We start from the raw sequence: 18,907 nt of genomic DNA on the forward strand, positions 1-18,907 counted from the left end.
AACACGTGGAAGGCAGGACAGAGTGAGGGGCATCATAAGTCATGAGAGAACAGCCAAGATTTGGCGTTGTTCTTAAAAGTTAGGAACAATGGTTCGGTTCTGATGGAGGTAGTCAAAGTGTTCCAAAGTTTCGAGGCTAGGACAGGGAAGCTCATACCACCCGCTTTTTGGAGTTTGAATCTAGGCAGGGTGAGGCTGTGAATTTGGGCTGATCTAGTAGGTCGAGATGAGGTGTGGAGTGTAAGGCGAGAGGAGAGGTAGGGTGGGGCATTGTTATTCAGGCATTTGTGGGTCAAGGCTAGAGTTTTCAGGGCAATCCTTTGTTTTACCAGGAGCCATCGTAGGTCAGATCTGATGGTGGAGATATGGGATCATCTCGGGATGTTTAAGGCTGCCCTTATGGCATTGTTTTGTACAGTTTGCAATTTATTGAGGTTGGACTGACTGGTCCCTAGGTAGAGAGCACTACAGTAATCAATTTTGGCCATAATGAGTGTTCTGGCGAGGGTGATGCAGTTAAGAGAGTTTAGAAAGGTTCTGCAGGCGGTGATAAGTTTGCAGGTATAGGCTGAAGCTGACCTTACTGCGTTTGTTTGTCTGTTCAGGGAGAGCGTGGAGTCCAGATAGATGCCTAAAGTTTTAGTGTCTTTGGAGACCTTGATATCATTGCCGTCGATGGTGAAGGACTTGTAAGTTTGATCTAATTTGTTAAGACGATGGCTTGATCCTAGTAATAAAAGCTCAGTCTTTTCGTCATTAAGGCAAAGTTTGTAATGTGCCATCCAGGCCTGAAAGACCAGTTAGACATCATTCAAGGCTTTAGTGTCTGCTGTGTAATCACCGGTGATGGGAATGAGTATCTGGGTGTCGCCCGCATTGTTGGTGTAAGAGACACCCAGATAGTCAAGCACATCGAAGAGGGGCTTGGTGAATATGTTGTACAACGTAGGGGACACACAAGAGCCTTGAGGAACGCCACAATGAATAGGGGAGGGGTCTGCCGATGCTGTAGGTAAAAAGACCCTCATAGATCTGTTGCTCGGGAATGAATGGATCCAGGCATTGGCAGACTCTGAGAAGTGGGCCGCAGATTTAAGATGTTGGCAGAGTATTTGGTGGTTTGAGGTAGTCTTGAATCTGCAAGTAGGCTGCACGATCCAGGATCTTGAGCAGAAACGGGACCGTAGCGATTGGTCTAAAGTTGGTTGGAATGTTAGGGTCAAGGGAAGGTTTTTTGAGAAGTGGGATTACCCACGCACCCTTAAGGTTGTACGGGACTATACCCATCTTAAAGGAGGCGTTTATGAATGCTGTGATGAAAGGGTCTAAGTCGTGAGATGCTTCCTTGATGATAGGTGCCGGGCAAGGGTCACCTTGGCAGTTGGACGGTTTGAGGTTGTTTATGATTCCTTCTACTTCAAGGGTGGTGAGCGGGGAGAAAGAGAATGGTTTATGAGAGGGATTGGCTTGGTGAGTATTAGGTATGGTGTGGTCAGCGGTTGATCAGACTGTAGGGATTTTTGGTTATCTGTAATTTTAGTTTGGAGGGTGGTAATTTTACCCAGGAGTACTGTCTGAATTTTCGTGCACCAAGTACTATCTTTGGTGCATGAGTCAGGAAGGGCTGCAGGTGTCTCAAGTTCCTTAAACATTTTGAATAGTTCCTTGGTATTCGACTGGGCTGACACAATACGGTTGTTGTAGGAGTCTTTTTAGCATGTAGTAAGGCTTCTTTATAGTTAAGGGTGGCTAACAGAAGACCGTCCTTATGGGTGTCAGAAGGGTGGCTTTTCCAACGTGACTCTGCAATACGTTTCTCTTTGTGTAACACTCTGAGCTGGGGAGTGAACCACGAGTTGAGGTGAGCACATTGTTTCGGTCTCCTAAATTTGAGCGGGGCAATAGAGTTGATGGCTGCAAGCACTGACTGGTTGTAGATGTCGGCTAAGATAGTAGGGTCCGAAAAAGTGTCAGGAGCATTATTAAGGGTGGGAAGGATGAGGTGGAGTAGTTTTTCCGTGGTTATGTTCTTTTTATTTTGAGTGAGGGTGGCCGGGGCGACAGGAGGCGTGGGTAAAGAGGCTGCTTCAATACTAAAGGTGATGATGTGGTGATCAGACCAGATGCATCGGGCATTCGAGAGTACGTGGATCTTGCAGTTGGTGTCACTAAGCCAGTCAAGGGACCGCCCTTTGATGTGGGTGGGTTCCTGTATATGGTGTGAAAATCCTAGATCTGTTAGGGTGTTGGCGAGGTCGAGGGCCGCAGAATCATTAGGGTCTTGGTAGCCTAGATTAAAGTCACCAAGGATGATGGTTTGAGAGTTAGGTTTCGCGGATTCCACATTGATTCTTGGAGTGGTTCTAAGACCTAGTGAGTTTCTGTAGATAAATGCCACCATCCAATTGGCAAACAGGTCTGGTGTCCGTGGACAGAGCATCACACCCTGGACCAATCGGAATTCTGTCCATGGATCGAAAAGGGAAATGGGCCAGTGGACCGAACCCGGATATCACAAATTTATTTTGACCTTCTATTGGTCTGCTTTAAAAAAACTGGATGGATAATCGCCAAATTTACAAAAAGCACTCTTTCGGGACCAAGCCACTGTTCCTGACGCATATTTTGAAAAAATACATCAAGCGGTTTGGGCTGTAGGCATGGGCAAAAACACATATTTTGGGAACCCCCTATAACTATGCACCCCCTGCACGAAAACTCAAAAAACTTTGCAGTAAGTGATGTCATCAGTGATGTGATCTGTGATGTCAAGGTGGCTTTAGCTGAATTTAAGTTCTCACCTTACGGTCCCTGCAACTAATGTTTTTTCCTAGAATTTCAAAGGTTTTGTTATTCCATAGATATTGAGAATGCTTCCAGACCACTTGCATGGGCTTCGACCATGGTTAGTGGTGCCCACAGTGTTAGGAAGAATTATATGCAGTGCCCTTTGGGAACACCACACACAACTTGGACTACAAGTGACAGTACAAATTCACCTTTGGTACAAGCCTGTACTACACTTTAAAGTGGTAGCGATGGCTGAGCAGCCAGACTTATCTCAAGAGTAAAGTGAGGAATATCAATAGTTACACAAAGGACAGCAATTACTATGATTCAAACAAACACTGACTCAAGGTTTCTGAGTTAAAGTATATACATGTATTTACACATTAGTTATTAAACATTTCACTATTATCAAGCAGTAGAAAAATCACCTTGCCAATACACTACACCGCACCCAATAGATGCTGGACAATTTAGGCTCAAAATGAAGCAAAATGGCACTCCAGCAATTTAAAAGGGAGAGAAAGACACAGTTAGACAGAAATTGAGCAGCACCAACAAGTAAGTAAGCAGGGCAATATAGAAAAAGGAACTACAGTGAGGAAATCAAATTAAAGGGGCCTGGCCCAAAGTCAATGGACCAAAGTCTTTGCAGAGGATCACACAGTTCAGAGTAGTTTGCGGTTAAGACTTTGCCAAGAGTTCAGAACGAAGTTGATCGGACGAAAACTTACTTTGAAGAATTGAGAAGTACAAGCCCTCGGATTGGTGAAAGATTTCACACACTTCCATGACGGCTGGACAAAACAAACAACCGGTTAGTACCTTTAAAGTGGAAGAATGCTGTAGCTGAGGCAAACATTCCTGGGAGGTCCTGCAGGCTCACGGTTCCTGAAGCGACTGTCAAACTGACAAGAAAGAGGAAGACTGGAGGGTCCTGCACTGCCCAGGGAAGAAACCAGCAGCAGAGCAAAGCGACAAATAAAAGGTGCGCTCCTTAAAACGCAAGCAGGGTCCGTTCCTTCTGGTTATCCATTTCACTGTAGCTCTGTACAGCAAATTCAACCAGAGAAGGGATGCCTGGCGAGCAGTTTGGCAAACTGGTTGTTCCCACCAGCTCAAGGGGAGAAGATACCTTGCAGATCTTCCCTGTTGTCAAACTTTGAAGATTCAGACCTGCAACAGGGCTTTACCGGGAGGTTCAGTCGTGGTAGAGGTCCTCTTCTGTCAGCTTCTCATCAGCTCTATCGATCCATTGGCGACTTTGGCTTCTCAGTCCCAGAGACCTGCTTTTTATGCTGTTTTCCCCCATTCACACAGCCTGGCTGTCAATCACACAACAAGGTGGCTGTCCCACCGGGACAGTCACCACAACCAATCAGATCAGTGTGCGACATGGGCAGGGAGTCCTAAACCCCTCCCTCACATCCTGTCCCCTTCAGAGATTCAGGCGCCTAAGGAGGGCTTCTGTGCAGAAGCCCGCGAAAGGATGGCGAACAAAGGAACCAAACCTGGTTTGGCGCGCAGAGTAAAACACAAGAAAGACTTTTACAAAAAGAAATGGCGAAAAAACCCAGCCGGAACCTTATAAAAAAGTATATAGCAGTGGGTTTAAGTTTGAGGCTACCAAGATAGCCTAAAACAATACCAGGATTATTTAAGATAACCGCGGTAGGAATAATAGGGTAGTTACCACTGCCACCAGCCAAGTCTTAATGAAAAGGGAACGAAATAATGGTCCAAGAGAAACAGACAAAAAGGGATAAGTATTAACCCTTTCCAGAACTCTATGTAAGATAGTTTGTACTGGGTCTGTGAGTTTTAAAAGAGACTAATAAAGTCAGTGGCAACTTTACATGTTCTGAGAGACAGTAGTCAGTCTCGGAAAATGGAGTCAGAGTTGGGAAATCTGAAAAAGACAACCCTGTGTCACTGCACTGAAGGTGCTGTTCAACACACAGTAAAAAGACGATGCCTATGGAGTAGGTGAGACTCCACAGTCTAGGAACACAAGAAAACACACACATGTAAAAGTGGGGAAAAAAGACTCCAACTACGAGAAAGCAATTGAGCTAAATGCAAAAAATGGTGTCTGAGTGCAAACATTTCAAGGACTGACAGTAGCATGGTTTAGAAAAATAATAATTTGGATGCCCATTTCTGTAGCACATCCATGCAGTAACCGGGACTGATCCTGCTTAGCTTCAAAGCAAGGAAAGGGCCAGCCCATTTCTCTAAGTGTTCTTATAACATTCTCTGGCCCCTTCCCCCCTTTAAAGCTGAGCAGGTTTAGTCTTGGTTACTGCATGGATGGGAAACATGGATGGCAATTATTCCCATCCTCACTGTAGCTGTAAAAATATATTTCTAAAAAAAATGTAACTATAACTCTGATTACTGAACTATACATACCCTCTGCTACCCGTAGTCCTTTATAGCAGCAGTGAATATTGGCAAAATGGAGTGAAACATTTTTCTGTCCCTCACCAAGTGCCCCCTCATCTGTGCCAGCTCCCCGAATCCCCAGATGATCTCCTGCCCTCTCCCTTTCCCCCAACAACATGCCCTGTTTCTGTGATGAAGTTTCCTTTCAGATGTTGGCTAGTCGAGGTTACAGAAAGCTTTCTGTTACAAAATCAATACATAGACCCCCTCCAACTACCACATTTCACTTGATGCCCTCTAGGCATCCCCCCACCTCTAGCCTGATGGCATTTGCATGTCTTTTTACCAGCAAATTGCCTTTTTCCTGCATTTCATTTTCCCATATCCTCGAACAACAAGGAAAAAAACAAGATGGTGGAAGTTTAATTCGTAAAAACCCCTGGTTTTGGGCAAATCCGTGAGATATCTCTATCTAATTTTTCGGAAGAGGTATCACCTTCTCCATCAAATATTTAAACAACTAATGTGCAGAAGAACCCCAAACCATGCATCGATCACGAGTCAACGCTTTGTGCCCAAGTTGTTTCGGACCGGGTCCAAATACGTCCAGCTGTTTGGGCTGTGCGCTTTGGCAGAAATTGACCTTGTTTGTCTATGGGAAAATGAATGGGAAGTAGGCCGCACTTTTGGAAAAAAATGTTTGGACGCTCAATAACTTTTTTATTTAAAAAAAATCTTTACAAAACTTTGCAGTCTGGGGGTGAGGGGGGTGCAGGCTTTTAATCACTTTAGACATTTTGGCCAAAATCATTACTCGAATCAAAAGTTATTAACAAAATGAACAATAGAATTTTGAGAGGTTCCTATGAGAGTCAGACTCACCTTAACTATCAGTGAAGTCATCAATGACATTTGTGATGTCATATTTCATGTCCTGGGTGTTAGTTTTAGCAGTGCACTGTAGTGGCACGAGTTATGGTTGCTTAGCTTACCATAACTGGTGAATTTCTGGGGGTTTTCGGTTTTACCATAACTTCCCTTTAACAACAATTTTTCGTAAAATTTCATCAGTTTTTATTAGTGCTCCTTAACCATAATGACCCTTTAACAAAGTTTTGTCACTGAATTTGATAGGTTTTTATTAGCACAACTTAACCATAACGTCCATTTAACAAAGTTTTTTTTGCTGAATTTCATGGGTTTTTACCAGTGCACTCTAATTTGCTACAACTTCCTAATATCATACCTAACCCCAATATAGTACCATGTATGGCCAATATAGAACATTTAAACATAAATCTGTGCCATCCATTCCCCACCTCCTAGCAACCTTTTGAACACTTAAAACTTTTTGGAACTTTTTTCCACTGTTTTTGTATTCGCGGACGTTCGCGAATGTCTGACATCATCACAGACTTTCCGTACAGTGTCACATCACCATGCGTGCGTGGCATGAGGATGTGTTTGCGATTACGATTGCACTTCGCGAACGGGTCAGTGCTTCACAAACCGGTCAGGACTGCATTTTCAGCTGATTTAGCAAGTTTGAAACTGAAAATGTACCCTTCCACATCTCCTACACCTATTCTTACCCATAATCCATTAACAATCTAGGAAACAGCACATGCTTAGAAGAATATTAGAAAAAAATGCTATTTATTTTTTAAAAATGACATCAGCTATTGACATTGCTCCACCCCAGGAGCCACCACCACAACCACCAGCTGGAGGACCTAAACAACAGCAGAAGCACAATAATTTAGAAAACAATGAAAAGGACCAGGGAGATGAGGTAGAGGAAATGTCTACCTCTAGCACTTAGAGAGAATCATGGGTGTGGCAGTTCCTTACCACTGTTGGGGATGTACCAAAGGCTGAGACTACCAAAGTGAAGTGCAGTTTACTTTACTTTAAATTATTTGTGAGGTGCATCAAAAGTGGCCGGGAGGCGCTGGAGATGGTAAGGGCAACTGTGTTTAAATAGCGGAACAGGCTGGACGTAGCCCAGGAATTTATCTAAAAAGATAAGTTTTAAGTTGTTTCTTGAAACACTCCAGAGAAGGGCAATTTCCTAACTCGACAGGCAGGGTATTCCACTTAGAAAGGCCCCTTGTTTTACTAATTCAAGGGAGCCCTTCAGTATTTGAAACAGTTTCAGACTACTTGGGAGCAACGTTGTACTCTTTCGCGGCAATTGGTCAGTACTCCTACGGGATTCCCTCCATGTGCCGCCACACCAAATCCAAACACTGGGATGCTCTCAGAAAGGCTGTTCCTTTCTCAGGAAATAGTAGGCTGTCTTCCTCTAGCTCACCTTCTTAAAACAATACTGCAACCACACTGGCTACTCCTGTGGGGAAAAATATTGCACCAGCTACCTTGCAAGCCTTAAAAAATGCTTATTATCCATATCTTCCGAAGACAACAGTATTCTGTATACACTTCAACACACCATTGTACCTGGGGGAGCACTTTTGAAGTGCTTTCAAGGCTCTAATCAAGGAGCATGAGAAACGCTGCCACCTACCTTACATGCAATGCATGACCAACATATTCCCATGTTCACCTGCCCCTCCATAGCTGTGTTTGCTGCCACTTCCCTTACATCCCTTCTCACCTTACTTCCTGGCCTCTCTTGCAAACAAAATTAAACATTAAAAAATAATAATAAAAAAACACCAAAAAACCCACTGTTCACAGTTTTAAAACAGAAGCAACACAACTAAGCTTATAAACTCATCTACTTTAAATTTTTTAGTAAATTAGTTAGACTCAATGAGATTCTCCAACATTCCCTCTAGCATTTTCTACTATTCTAAAGACAATAATGAACAATTGTATACTAGAGAAAAAGAAAAAATGTTCTGCTCCTAATACCCGTTTCTAGCATACAATAAGGACCATAATCCATGGTCCTTCATGACTATCGACAGTCTTCACAGTCCCCTTTCTAGGCCACGCATTATTAAAAAATCCAGATTGCACGTGCACGCCATGGCAAATGTCAGCCCTTCTACCCTTTATACTGTTATGGTTGTAGTACTCCCCCCATTGCCTGCTTTGCAACAGTTACACATACATGTATGAATCAGTTGAAAAAAGTCTACATATAACTCCAGCAACATATTAAACTTTCACGCACCAACTGACACTTAAAAATGGTCTACAAATCTTTAGCATATGCATTTCACTTGCTTATCCCAAACAATTGTACACATTGCTGCTATAAATGCACATATGCATTGTGCAGTAAAAGAAGTGCATGAATGGAAAGAGGAGTAGGGATTACCAAGTGCTCACACAAGCCCACAAGAAAAGTGCCAAGACATGCCAATTTGAGAGACCACTAGCTACCTGCTGGGGCAGAGGAGATCCAAGGGTGTGGTACACATCCGCCAGATGATAGACCTGCAAGGGCATTGCTGAAGGGGGTTAGGGGGAATGTACTGTGTCAACTAGATATAGGGCTTGAAACGTGTGAGGTTCATGAAGGACCAGGCCACCAGTCTCAGTGGCAGTGGTATGAGTTAACAGGGAAGGGATTAAGTAAAACAGGAACACAAAAGTAGAGTTTTCAGAAGTTTACATAACTTAAGGAAGTCCAGCTCAAGTATAAGAGGAGCTGATCCAAAGACAATCACTGGCTGAAGACAGAGATATGCTCCTGCTCCCTGTTTCAAAAAGCATTTGACAAGCAGAGTATTGGAGTTACAACAGCGGAGGGCTCTAGTAGGGCAGTATTCAGGGAAACAAAGTTGGACATATTGTAGTCCTTTCAATTAGCAGGAGCCAATGTACACATTTTAAGGCTGCAGCGATACGATCCCTGGGCTTGAGGCCAAGGAAAATTCTTGCAAACCTCTTCTAGATTAGCCAAAGTGGGCATACACAACAAAAGAGGAGGTTAAGGAAGAGGCGGTTGCAGTAGTTCAGCCTGCACAGGACCAAGGCTCTACAGACGTTCATCTTCTGGGTAAAGGTACACATTACAATACCTTTAAGGAGGTCATTTTTCGTCTCACAGGATGGTGAGAGTAGAGGGCCCAAAGGTAGCAGCCAGAGAGTAAAAGAAAAACAGGGCACAGGTGTCACAGTAAAACATATCTCCATCTTACTGGATTTGAGACACAGATTGCTAGCCGCACACAATGCCTCGATGGCGGTCAGACAATTAGAGAAAAAAATGAGGACAACAAATTAGTTCAGGGAAGTTTAAATAAACCTATCCGCATTAACATAACACTGGAAATAACAAAAGAAGTAGGACATCAGTTGAGCTGGAAGAAATGAATATATTTGGAAGAACCACAATTATAGGATAAAACCCTAGGGTACTCTGCAGGTATACAGTGAGGTGGTGGAGTACAAACAGCCCAGTTGCAGGAAAACAAATCAGCTCCATATCATCTTTAATCCACTACCCTACCCTTTCTATGCCCTCTTTCAGCTATCAAATAACCCCAAATGTGTTTCCCAAGCTGTTCATTCACAGAGTTGTCAAGGGACTACCGCAGTGTCTGCAGACTGGGCTGCACCCACATCCACTTCTTTCACTTATAAAAACAGTTCTTTATCATCTTTATTCCACCCCACCCTTTGCAGCCCATCTTTCGACCACCAAATATCCCCAAATGTGTTTCCCAGACATTTTCCCACTGTTCTATTCGCGGACCAGATCGAAATATCACTAATATCTATTTTCCTACTTTTTGGCCATTTTAAAAAATACTACAAGACAGATTTAAACCAAATTTACAAAAACACACTTTCAGGACCAAGCCACCACTCCTGCTGCTAATTTGGTGGAAATTTGTCCAGCAATTTGGGCTGTAGGTGTGAGCAAAATTTATTTTCCCATTGCGTCTATGAGGATTTCCACACATTTTGGGACCCCATCTTCCCCAGCCCATATACTTTTTTTGATAAGTTTTGTGAGGATTCATCCAGGCGGCAGAGTTATAAACAGGCCAAAAAGTGATCTTTCTATGAGTTGAACAACTTAACTATACAGCCGATACCGAAGGCCATGTTTTTATATACATATAATGAAAAAACTTTGTTTGAAGAATGTTATCCTTAAGTTACACTAATAAAAACCTATGAAGTTCATGGAAAAATCTTTCTTAAAGGGACATTATGGTTACAAGTCAAATCAAAACCCCCCAGAAATTCGTCCGTTATGGTAAACTAAGCACCCATACCTTGTGCCACTACTATGTACTGCTAAGTCTAACACCCAGGACATCACAAATTTCATTGATGACATCACTGATGACATCACACATGAAATTAATTTTGATGAAATTCCAAATTCTCCCATTTATGTTTCCCATTCTGATACCCCATGACTTTCATTAGCACCATGGTTGCCGCTGGTACCATACCGGTACCACCATGGAGGAAAGGGGAATTACCACCCTATTCCAAGGTTCATGGGGCGGTAATTCCCCCTTCCTCCATGGCCCTTCCCCATTCCCATTTTTGCCCCATAGGGCATAATGGGAATGGGGAAGGAGCTGATTACGGTACCGCAAATTGCAGTACCATAATTAGCCCCAAGGTCCCTTTGCGGGTCCCAACTTTAACGGCTGGTCTACACCAGCCGTTAATGTCGGGTCCCTCAAAGAGACCACGTAGTAAGGCGGTAAGGGTTTACTGGTACCGGTGCCCTTACCGGTACCAACCCTTACCGCCTACTGTGTAATGAGGCCCTTAGCGCCTTACTACGAGGTCCCTTTGCGGGACCCGACCTTAACGGCTGGTCTACACCAGCCGTTAAATTAGGGACGCGCAAAGGGACCTTGGTGCTAAGTATGGTACTGCAATTTGCGGTACCGTACTTAACGCCTTCCCCATTCCCATAGAGCCCTATGGGGCGAAAATGTGAATGGGGAAGGGACATGGTTCAATGGGGAATTACCGCCCCGCTAACCTTGGAATGGGGTGGTAATTCCCCATTGAACCGTGGCGGACCCGTTACAACACCGGCACCAACCATGGTGCTAATAGCGCCATGGTTTAGCACCGGTGTTGTAATGAGGGCCTTAATATAGAATGCCTTTTCCACCACCTGTTCGAAAGTGAACTAGCAACTCCATGTTATGGAGTTCAACACACATTAAAAACAGGCTCAATATTTTTTTAACTTGCCCACTCCCAACGGCTTCAAACGATAAAAGACAAAGACGAAGTTTTGCAGTCAAGTATTACAAAGCTCTTGGCAAATATGTGTGGAATAGAGAAATTCTGGTTCTGACATCACACTGATGTGCGTTGTATGCTAAGAAACTTATTTGCACTCCATGGGATGACTTGCAGGTCTTCTTACGCACTGATAACCAAAATAAAGATAGATTAAATATAAAAACACAAAGAGAACTCTGCTCTATTGACGCTATCAATGTATCAAGGTACTTTCATCATTGCTTCATTGCCTGCAGCACTTCATCTGCAATAAAACAACCCCTCCACTCATATATGTGGACCACTTCTTTTGGAGGAAAGAATATCAATCCAGAGGAGCACCACATATCCACATGCTTTTCAGGATATAAGATGCTCCCAGATTTGGCCATGACAGTGATGCCACTGTTTTACAGTTTATTGAAAAATACATTACCTGTGACATCCCTTCAGAAAACACACACAGTAACCTACATACTTAAAATTCCAAAACATAAGTGTGTCAAATACTGCCAACGTAGATATAAAAACAAAAGTAAATACTTGTTTGTGCAAAAGGACAAGTAAATAGCTTTATGTCTTCTGTCTTCTGTTAGACACATTGGGCCTCATTACGTCCCAGGCGGTAACTTACCGACTCTGCCATGGAGAAAGGGGGAATTACCACCGCATTACAAGGTTGGCGGGGCGGTAATTCCCCCTTCCTCCATGGCCCTTCCCCATTCCCATTTTTGACCCATAGTGCTCAATGGGAATGGGGAAGGCGCTAAGTACGGTACCGCAAATTGTGGTACCGTACTTAGCACCAAGGTCCCTTTGCGGGTCCCTACTTTAGCGGCTTGTGTAGACCAGCCGTTAAGGTCGGGTCCCGCAAAGGGACCTCGTAATCAGGCGCTAATGGGTTAACGGCGCCGCAGCCTTTTATGGCGCTGTTAACCCATTAGAGCCAGGTTCGTAATGAGGCCCATTGTAAAAGGCAAATCCCCTAAAAAAAACATGTACCATTAAAAGGGATGAAAAATCCAAGTACATCAATGATTCAAATGCAATCATTGTCCTCTTGTGGAATGCAAACATAGACATACAATAACTTGCATACAATTCCACTGCAGTTTCAAGAAATGTTGCATCCACCAAAGCTGACAAAACAAAGCTAAAAGACCTCTGGGATGACAAATCATCTTACAAAACACTGTCACAAAAATTGTACAGCTTCAGTACAAAAATGCTCTCCCAAAAAGAATGCGGTTGCTTTGAAGTTGAAGACTGTTTAACAGCCTTATGTGGTGAATCTGAACACATTGTCTGGCTAAACCTTGGTGTAGTTTCATCCAAATAAAGAGTACTAAAATCCTACCAGGATATAGAAACAATAGCAACAAATGATCCCCACAAACAGCACATTTTAAAAAACAATTTAATTGACACATACTTCACAAAAAAGTACTTCTTTGGAAAACATGTGCCTGTACTACATAGCCCAAAACTACTCCTACAAAAGCAATGTCACACCAGATGAGACAACCGACAAATATTCAGTCCCAACTTGTCAAGGAAGCCTAGTTAAACGTATGAACCCCAACTTAACTAATCATATAAAGTTATAATTTAAATGTAAGCAACTTTGGAAACTTTATTCCATGGCCTTACTGCAACTTTTTAAACCTTGGAGAAAAGAATAAGAATTATTGGGTGACCATGACTCATTTGAGGCTGCACTAAAAGCAAATGAAAGCAGTATAACAAATGTCATTTTCAAACAATACATATCTCTATATATTTTGTAACGTGCCACTCGCCCAAAGGCCTGAGGGGGCTCACAAGGCAGACAACAAAGAAACAGAGAGTGGGGGAGGGGTGCAGCGAGCAAGGTGTCATACGGTTACGACATGGGTCATGCGCTTGTTTTAATCTATCCCTCTGTCTAACAAAAGCGTTTTCAGTTGCTTCTTGAACCAGATCTTTGAAGTACATGCTCTAAGCTCAGAGGGAAGTGATTTCCAGATGGTAGGTGCCCTGGCATTGAAACCTGCACCACCAATCTTTTTTAAAGTTACACATGGTTGGTGTAGCGTCATACTATTATTTGAGCAGAGAGTTCATTTGAAAGCAGTTCTTTGAACTCTCGAAGAGAGGTAGGAAGGGACTCTGCCTGAAAGACATTTAAACTCCAAGACAGAGTCCTTGAATTGTATTCACTGCTGAACTGGGAGCCAGTGTAACTTCTTACGAGGCGCTGGAATCTTGGAACAATGACTTCTGGCATTGAGCGCAGACTATTTTGTCAATTATTTTTAAGACGAATGGAACATTTGTTATTTGTCAATAGTTTCCAGGGATTGTTGAATCAAGATTCTCCTTTTTTATTAATGGAGTTATCCAAGCCTTCTTAATATTTTCAGGGATGTACGCCTCTTGGAAGGAGCGATTTATAAATCTAGTAACCCATGGGACAAGCATTTTAGCAAAATACCTAAGGAACATTGCAGGGAATATATCCCCCTTACAAGATGTGGTCTCCATTCTTTGTATGAATTGCAATACCTCATCTTCCGATACTTCTTTGAAGCAAACAAGACAGTGCCAGCATTTGTGATATTGCATGCAAATTTAGCATTGGCAGGTTGTAACAGCTTAACCTGATCAAATATGTATTGTTGATATTGTGTTGTGTTGTTTTCTGAGTAAACCTTTCATCAGTCATTGTTTGCCACAATAGATGGCTCAACCACAGATCTTTTAAGTTCTTGTAGCACTGTAAACAGTTTTTTTGGTTTAGATTTAGTCTTTTCTACAAACAAATGTTGGACAATGAATGCCACCAAGAGTAAGAAAGTGAAGCTCTACTAGATAAAAGCACTCTTGAGGGCAGTCAACCTTCCCTACAGGCTGCCAATAACCACTTGGAGAACCTCTCAGTCTACATGAAGCAGAAATAGCCAGGACTGAGGTAGAAAATATCAATCTAAACAATCTTAAGATTTGTGAGTGCTCAAATCACAGCTAAATGATGAACAACTTGCCATGTATCTAGAAGTCACTGAAGAAATTGAACATGGTTTTATACATGAAACGTAAACTTGTAGCTGTAAACATTATAAAACTCTGCTCCTGTATGCAAGTGGTGAAGCTGCTTCTGGTAAAATGTTCTTAACTAAAATAATCAGCAAATGTATTTAAAACGTAACAAACAACAACCTTTCATCTGTTGTAACAGCTCCCACAGGTTTATCTGCCTACACCATAGGAGGGGTAACTTTACTGTGGCTACTGCTCCTCCCAGTAGAACACCAAAACAAATTAGAATACTACAACTTATCAGCAGAAGCTGCTACTGAAGTATGCACAATTCTGAAACAAAGGGAAGTGCTCCTGATAGATGAAGTAAGAATGGTTTCTAACCTCAATTTGGCTTTAATTCATCTCAGAATGCTAGAAGACCTTCTAGAGTTAACACAAGTAAAAGTCAACCTATTTTGAAAACAGGACACAAACAATGCCATAACACACTTGGCAGCATTGGAAATGTAAATCTCTGGCAACATTTCTGCTACAGAGAACTAACTCCAAACATGCATCAGTCTGCAGATCTCACCTAATCTAACATGTTCAAAAGCATTAGAACTGGTCTGCTTAATAAATATACTAAATCTATCTTAAATACTAGACTAATGTATGAGATCTGTGGGCAAAACACATCTGCTCCTGATGTCATGGAACAATTAACTGAACAAAATATTAAATGCATGTCCTTAATGCAACCCTTGCAAGCTGTAAGCAATTCAATGATACAATATTAAAGAAATGCAACCCATATTGCAAATCAGCTCCATAGACACACTAGTAGTGCACAGCATGACACTCCCTATGTTTCAACAAGCAACAGCATGACTAAATAGTTTAGAAAAAAAGCTTAGAAAAATGTATCTCCAACAAAGCTGGCATAGAAAAAGTATTAACTCTGTGTCTAAATTGCAGAGTAATTCTAAAATGTATCCTTGACATAGAACTAGGTTTAGTCAATAGCACAATCAGTACAGTTGTTGGCTTCCAAACATAGCCACATGCCAACAACATTCAGTCTGTCAACATCCACTTTGACCGCACAATAGCATGTTTCCATCTTTTCAAAGAATTGTATGTACGCAGAGAACAATTTTCTCTACCTCTTCCATATGCCGTCAGTACTCCCAAATTGCAAGGTCTAACCCTATATCACACATTGATTGACATTGATAGCACAGTCTTTAAAGAAGGTATGAGTTATGTAGCACTTTCACATCTGTGTACACTTTATGGTCTATTACTAGTTAACTTTGATGCAAGCAAAGTCAAGGCTGACATTCCATCTACCTTAGGATACAACAGGCACCCCATCTAGATATGTACCCTGCAGCTCAAAAAATAAAACCTTTAAAACGAAAACAAAAACAAACAAAACCTCCCAACAGTACCGCTAAAGAAACAAAGAACAACTGCTGCTCCATCAAATAATACAACCAGAAAACAGTCTAGTCCAAAATCAACTGCACGTCCATCAGAGGACAAAGAGACAAATGTCTCTTCTCAAAAAACAACTGCGGACACATCAAAGGATACAGAGGCACAACTCTCTGGTCCATTTAAATTCAGAAACACATCTGGAGTAAATTGCTATGCAAATTCAGCAATCAATTTTCTCTTCCAACAGCCACATTTACTTAAATATCTCGGACCAATTGTGTTTGCAAATGCTTGTCCTTCATAGAAATGCCACAAAACGTCTTGACAGCACTTACAGAATTTCAGGTATAAGACAAGAATTAGGCTCCTCTACAGGAATGGTAAAATTCACCATCAACACACAGGAAGATCCACAAGAATTCCTAATGTTCTTATACAAGTATCGAAAACCAAAAACATCCCTATGAATGAAATCATTCAGATTTCTTAAATGTGGCAACATACATGAACTCTCTGCCACCATGTTTCACAAGAGCACATCCCTAATGAACAATTTGTGTATGTATCCAAGCCAAATTGTGAATCATTCCATTTCACCAACTTCTGCAGAATGCAAATCATAGCATATTATGCCCTTTTTGTGATTCAGGCAATCGTTCCAACGTACGAATAGATTCACATGGCCAATACGTGACACCAATGATTCTAAGGTACAATGCAGATGGTACCAAAAACAACTGCAAGCATACTAGCTTCACACACGACCAAGTATCTCTCGGCAAGAAAACCTTCACAACAGTGGGCATAATCTACCACACTGTGTATGTCAAAAAATATGTGTTTTTTTTTCAATGTATCAACACCTCTGTTGCTCCAAAACATAGGTTACCAGCAAATCTAACAAATGCTACTTAATATTCCTTAAACCCCAAATGTAGTCACTAAAGTATAACACAATACACAGTTAGAATATGCTAACATTTATCTAACTACATCCATAATACGACAATCATACTTTCAAAACCCAAGACAGTTACAATACGCCAAGAGGTATCTATCTATTTCAAAAATGCCCTTCATTGAAATGCACTTCAAATATGGTATCACAGTTCTTGTTAAATCCAACATAATTAAAAAAAAGCCAATGTTACCATCAAATCTAATAAATATCTACTTAATATTCCTTCATCCCAAATATACTCACTAAGCTATAGTACAATAAACAGTTAGAATACGGCAACTGGTATCTTACGACATCTAAAATACTTAAATAGTACTGATCAATCCAAGACAGCTAAAATATGCCAACTGGTATCTAACTACATTAAAAACAGTCTTCCTTGTAATACACTTCAAATATGCCATCGCAGTTATTCTTACTGCAAAATGTCTTGTAAAGTCCAATATAGTTAGAATATGCCAACAGGTATCCAACTACTTTAACTGCGTCCCTTATTTACAGTGCACGTCAACACTTCAAACTATCAAACTTATACTCACATAATTATTCTCTATGGATTTTCTTTTCACAATAACCCAATGATTATTTCATAATAATTCAATAACAGTGTAACACACACTAATGTTGTACCAAACATAGTACATAGAATTGACTATTTACGAGGGCCAAAAAAGTAAATCTATATTTTCCAATGTTTGCAATTAAAGATTTTAAACTATCCTGCTTAACAAATTATCCAAGTTGTTTTTCACAGAAAAAGAACCAGAGATTCCAGCGTTATTACCGTATACAACTAAGTAAACATACAAAGTATTATCCTATTTGTTGTCTTCACAAAGAAACAAAAACATATTCCATTAGCACTATCCTCAGTTGTACTACAATCATAAATACCATATACACTTCAATGATATCATTGCACCGTATTACAAATACTATGTACCCCCGCTACAGTACCTAAGTAAAACTAAGTAAACATACAAAGTATTATCCTATTTGTTGTCTTCACAAAGAAACAAAAACATATTCCATTAGCACTATCCTCAGTTGTACTACAATCATAAATACCATATACACTTCAATGATATCATTGCACCGTATTACAAATACTATGTACCCCCGCTACAGTACCTATAATTAATATACACATATTACTATAGTATGTGTGGCTAGTGGCCAGATTCTTGAGGGCATGGCCGAATCTGGCCACTGGTCACAACTACCGCAATGTTATTGAACCATATAACGTACAATACACCTTCAAATAACAACACTCAGAACCCCCTGAAATGCAAATGTTTTCCACGGACAGCAACATTGACCACAGACTCGACAGCACCTGCAAACCCTTTTTTCACCTATAAAGAGCTGCATATCAACTTTATCAAACCCCCCAACGCCTTTTTAGTCTGTCTTTTAGTCTGTCTTTTGGCCACTAAATAGCCCTAAATGGGTTTTCCAGACTTTTTGCTCACTGCAGCGTCCACAGTCAGTGTCAGCTATCCACAGATCCAACATGGCGACTGTTTCAAAATTATGATACCACTCGTGTTTTTTACCATCCAATCAGTATACATTTTTGGTGTCAACGGACATTGAGCCCCCCTGATTGGCCCAGAGGTGTCCTCGAAACCTAAATCAGGAAATGAGTCTGCGGACCAGAAGCAGCTATCACACATTTTTTGGACCTTTTTTCTGGCATTTTTTTTTAAAACTTCTGGACGGATTTACACCAAATTTACAAAACCACTCTGTTGGGACCAAGCCGCCACTCCTGCCACAAGTTTGGTGAAAATCTGTCTAGTGGGTTGGACTGTAGGCACAAGCACATTTCTTTTTTCATTGTGTCTACAACGATTTCTAAAATGTTGGGACCCCCTCTATAACTTTCCCCATGGACGAAATCGCACCAATCTTTGGAGAATCATTCCGAGAGGGCCATATACTATTTTGCAAAGTTTGGTGAGGATTCGCCCAGGGGGAGCAAAGTTATAAGCCACCCAAAAAGTTCTCTCTCTATGAGTTGAGCTATATATATATATATTATAGGGCAGCAGTCGCCCCCTTTAGTTAAAGTAAAACAGAGTTATATAGGAAAAAAAAAATCCTAATAACCTTTGACTCATGCAACAGATTTGGCTGAAATTT

This window comes from Ambystoma mexicanum, chromosome 10 (assembly GCF_040938575.1).
Source record: "Ambystoma mexicanum isolate Mex_15411 chromosome 10, UKY_AmexF1_1, whole genome shotgun sequence".
In the NCBI taxonomy this organism is placed as follows: Eukaryota; Metazoa; Chordata; class Amphibia; order Caudata; family Ambystomatidae; genus Ambystoma; species Ambystoma mexicanum.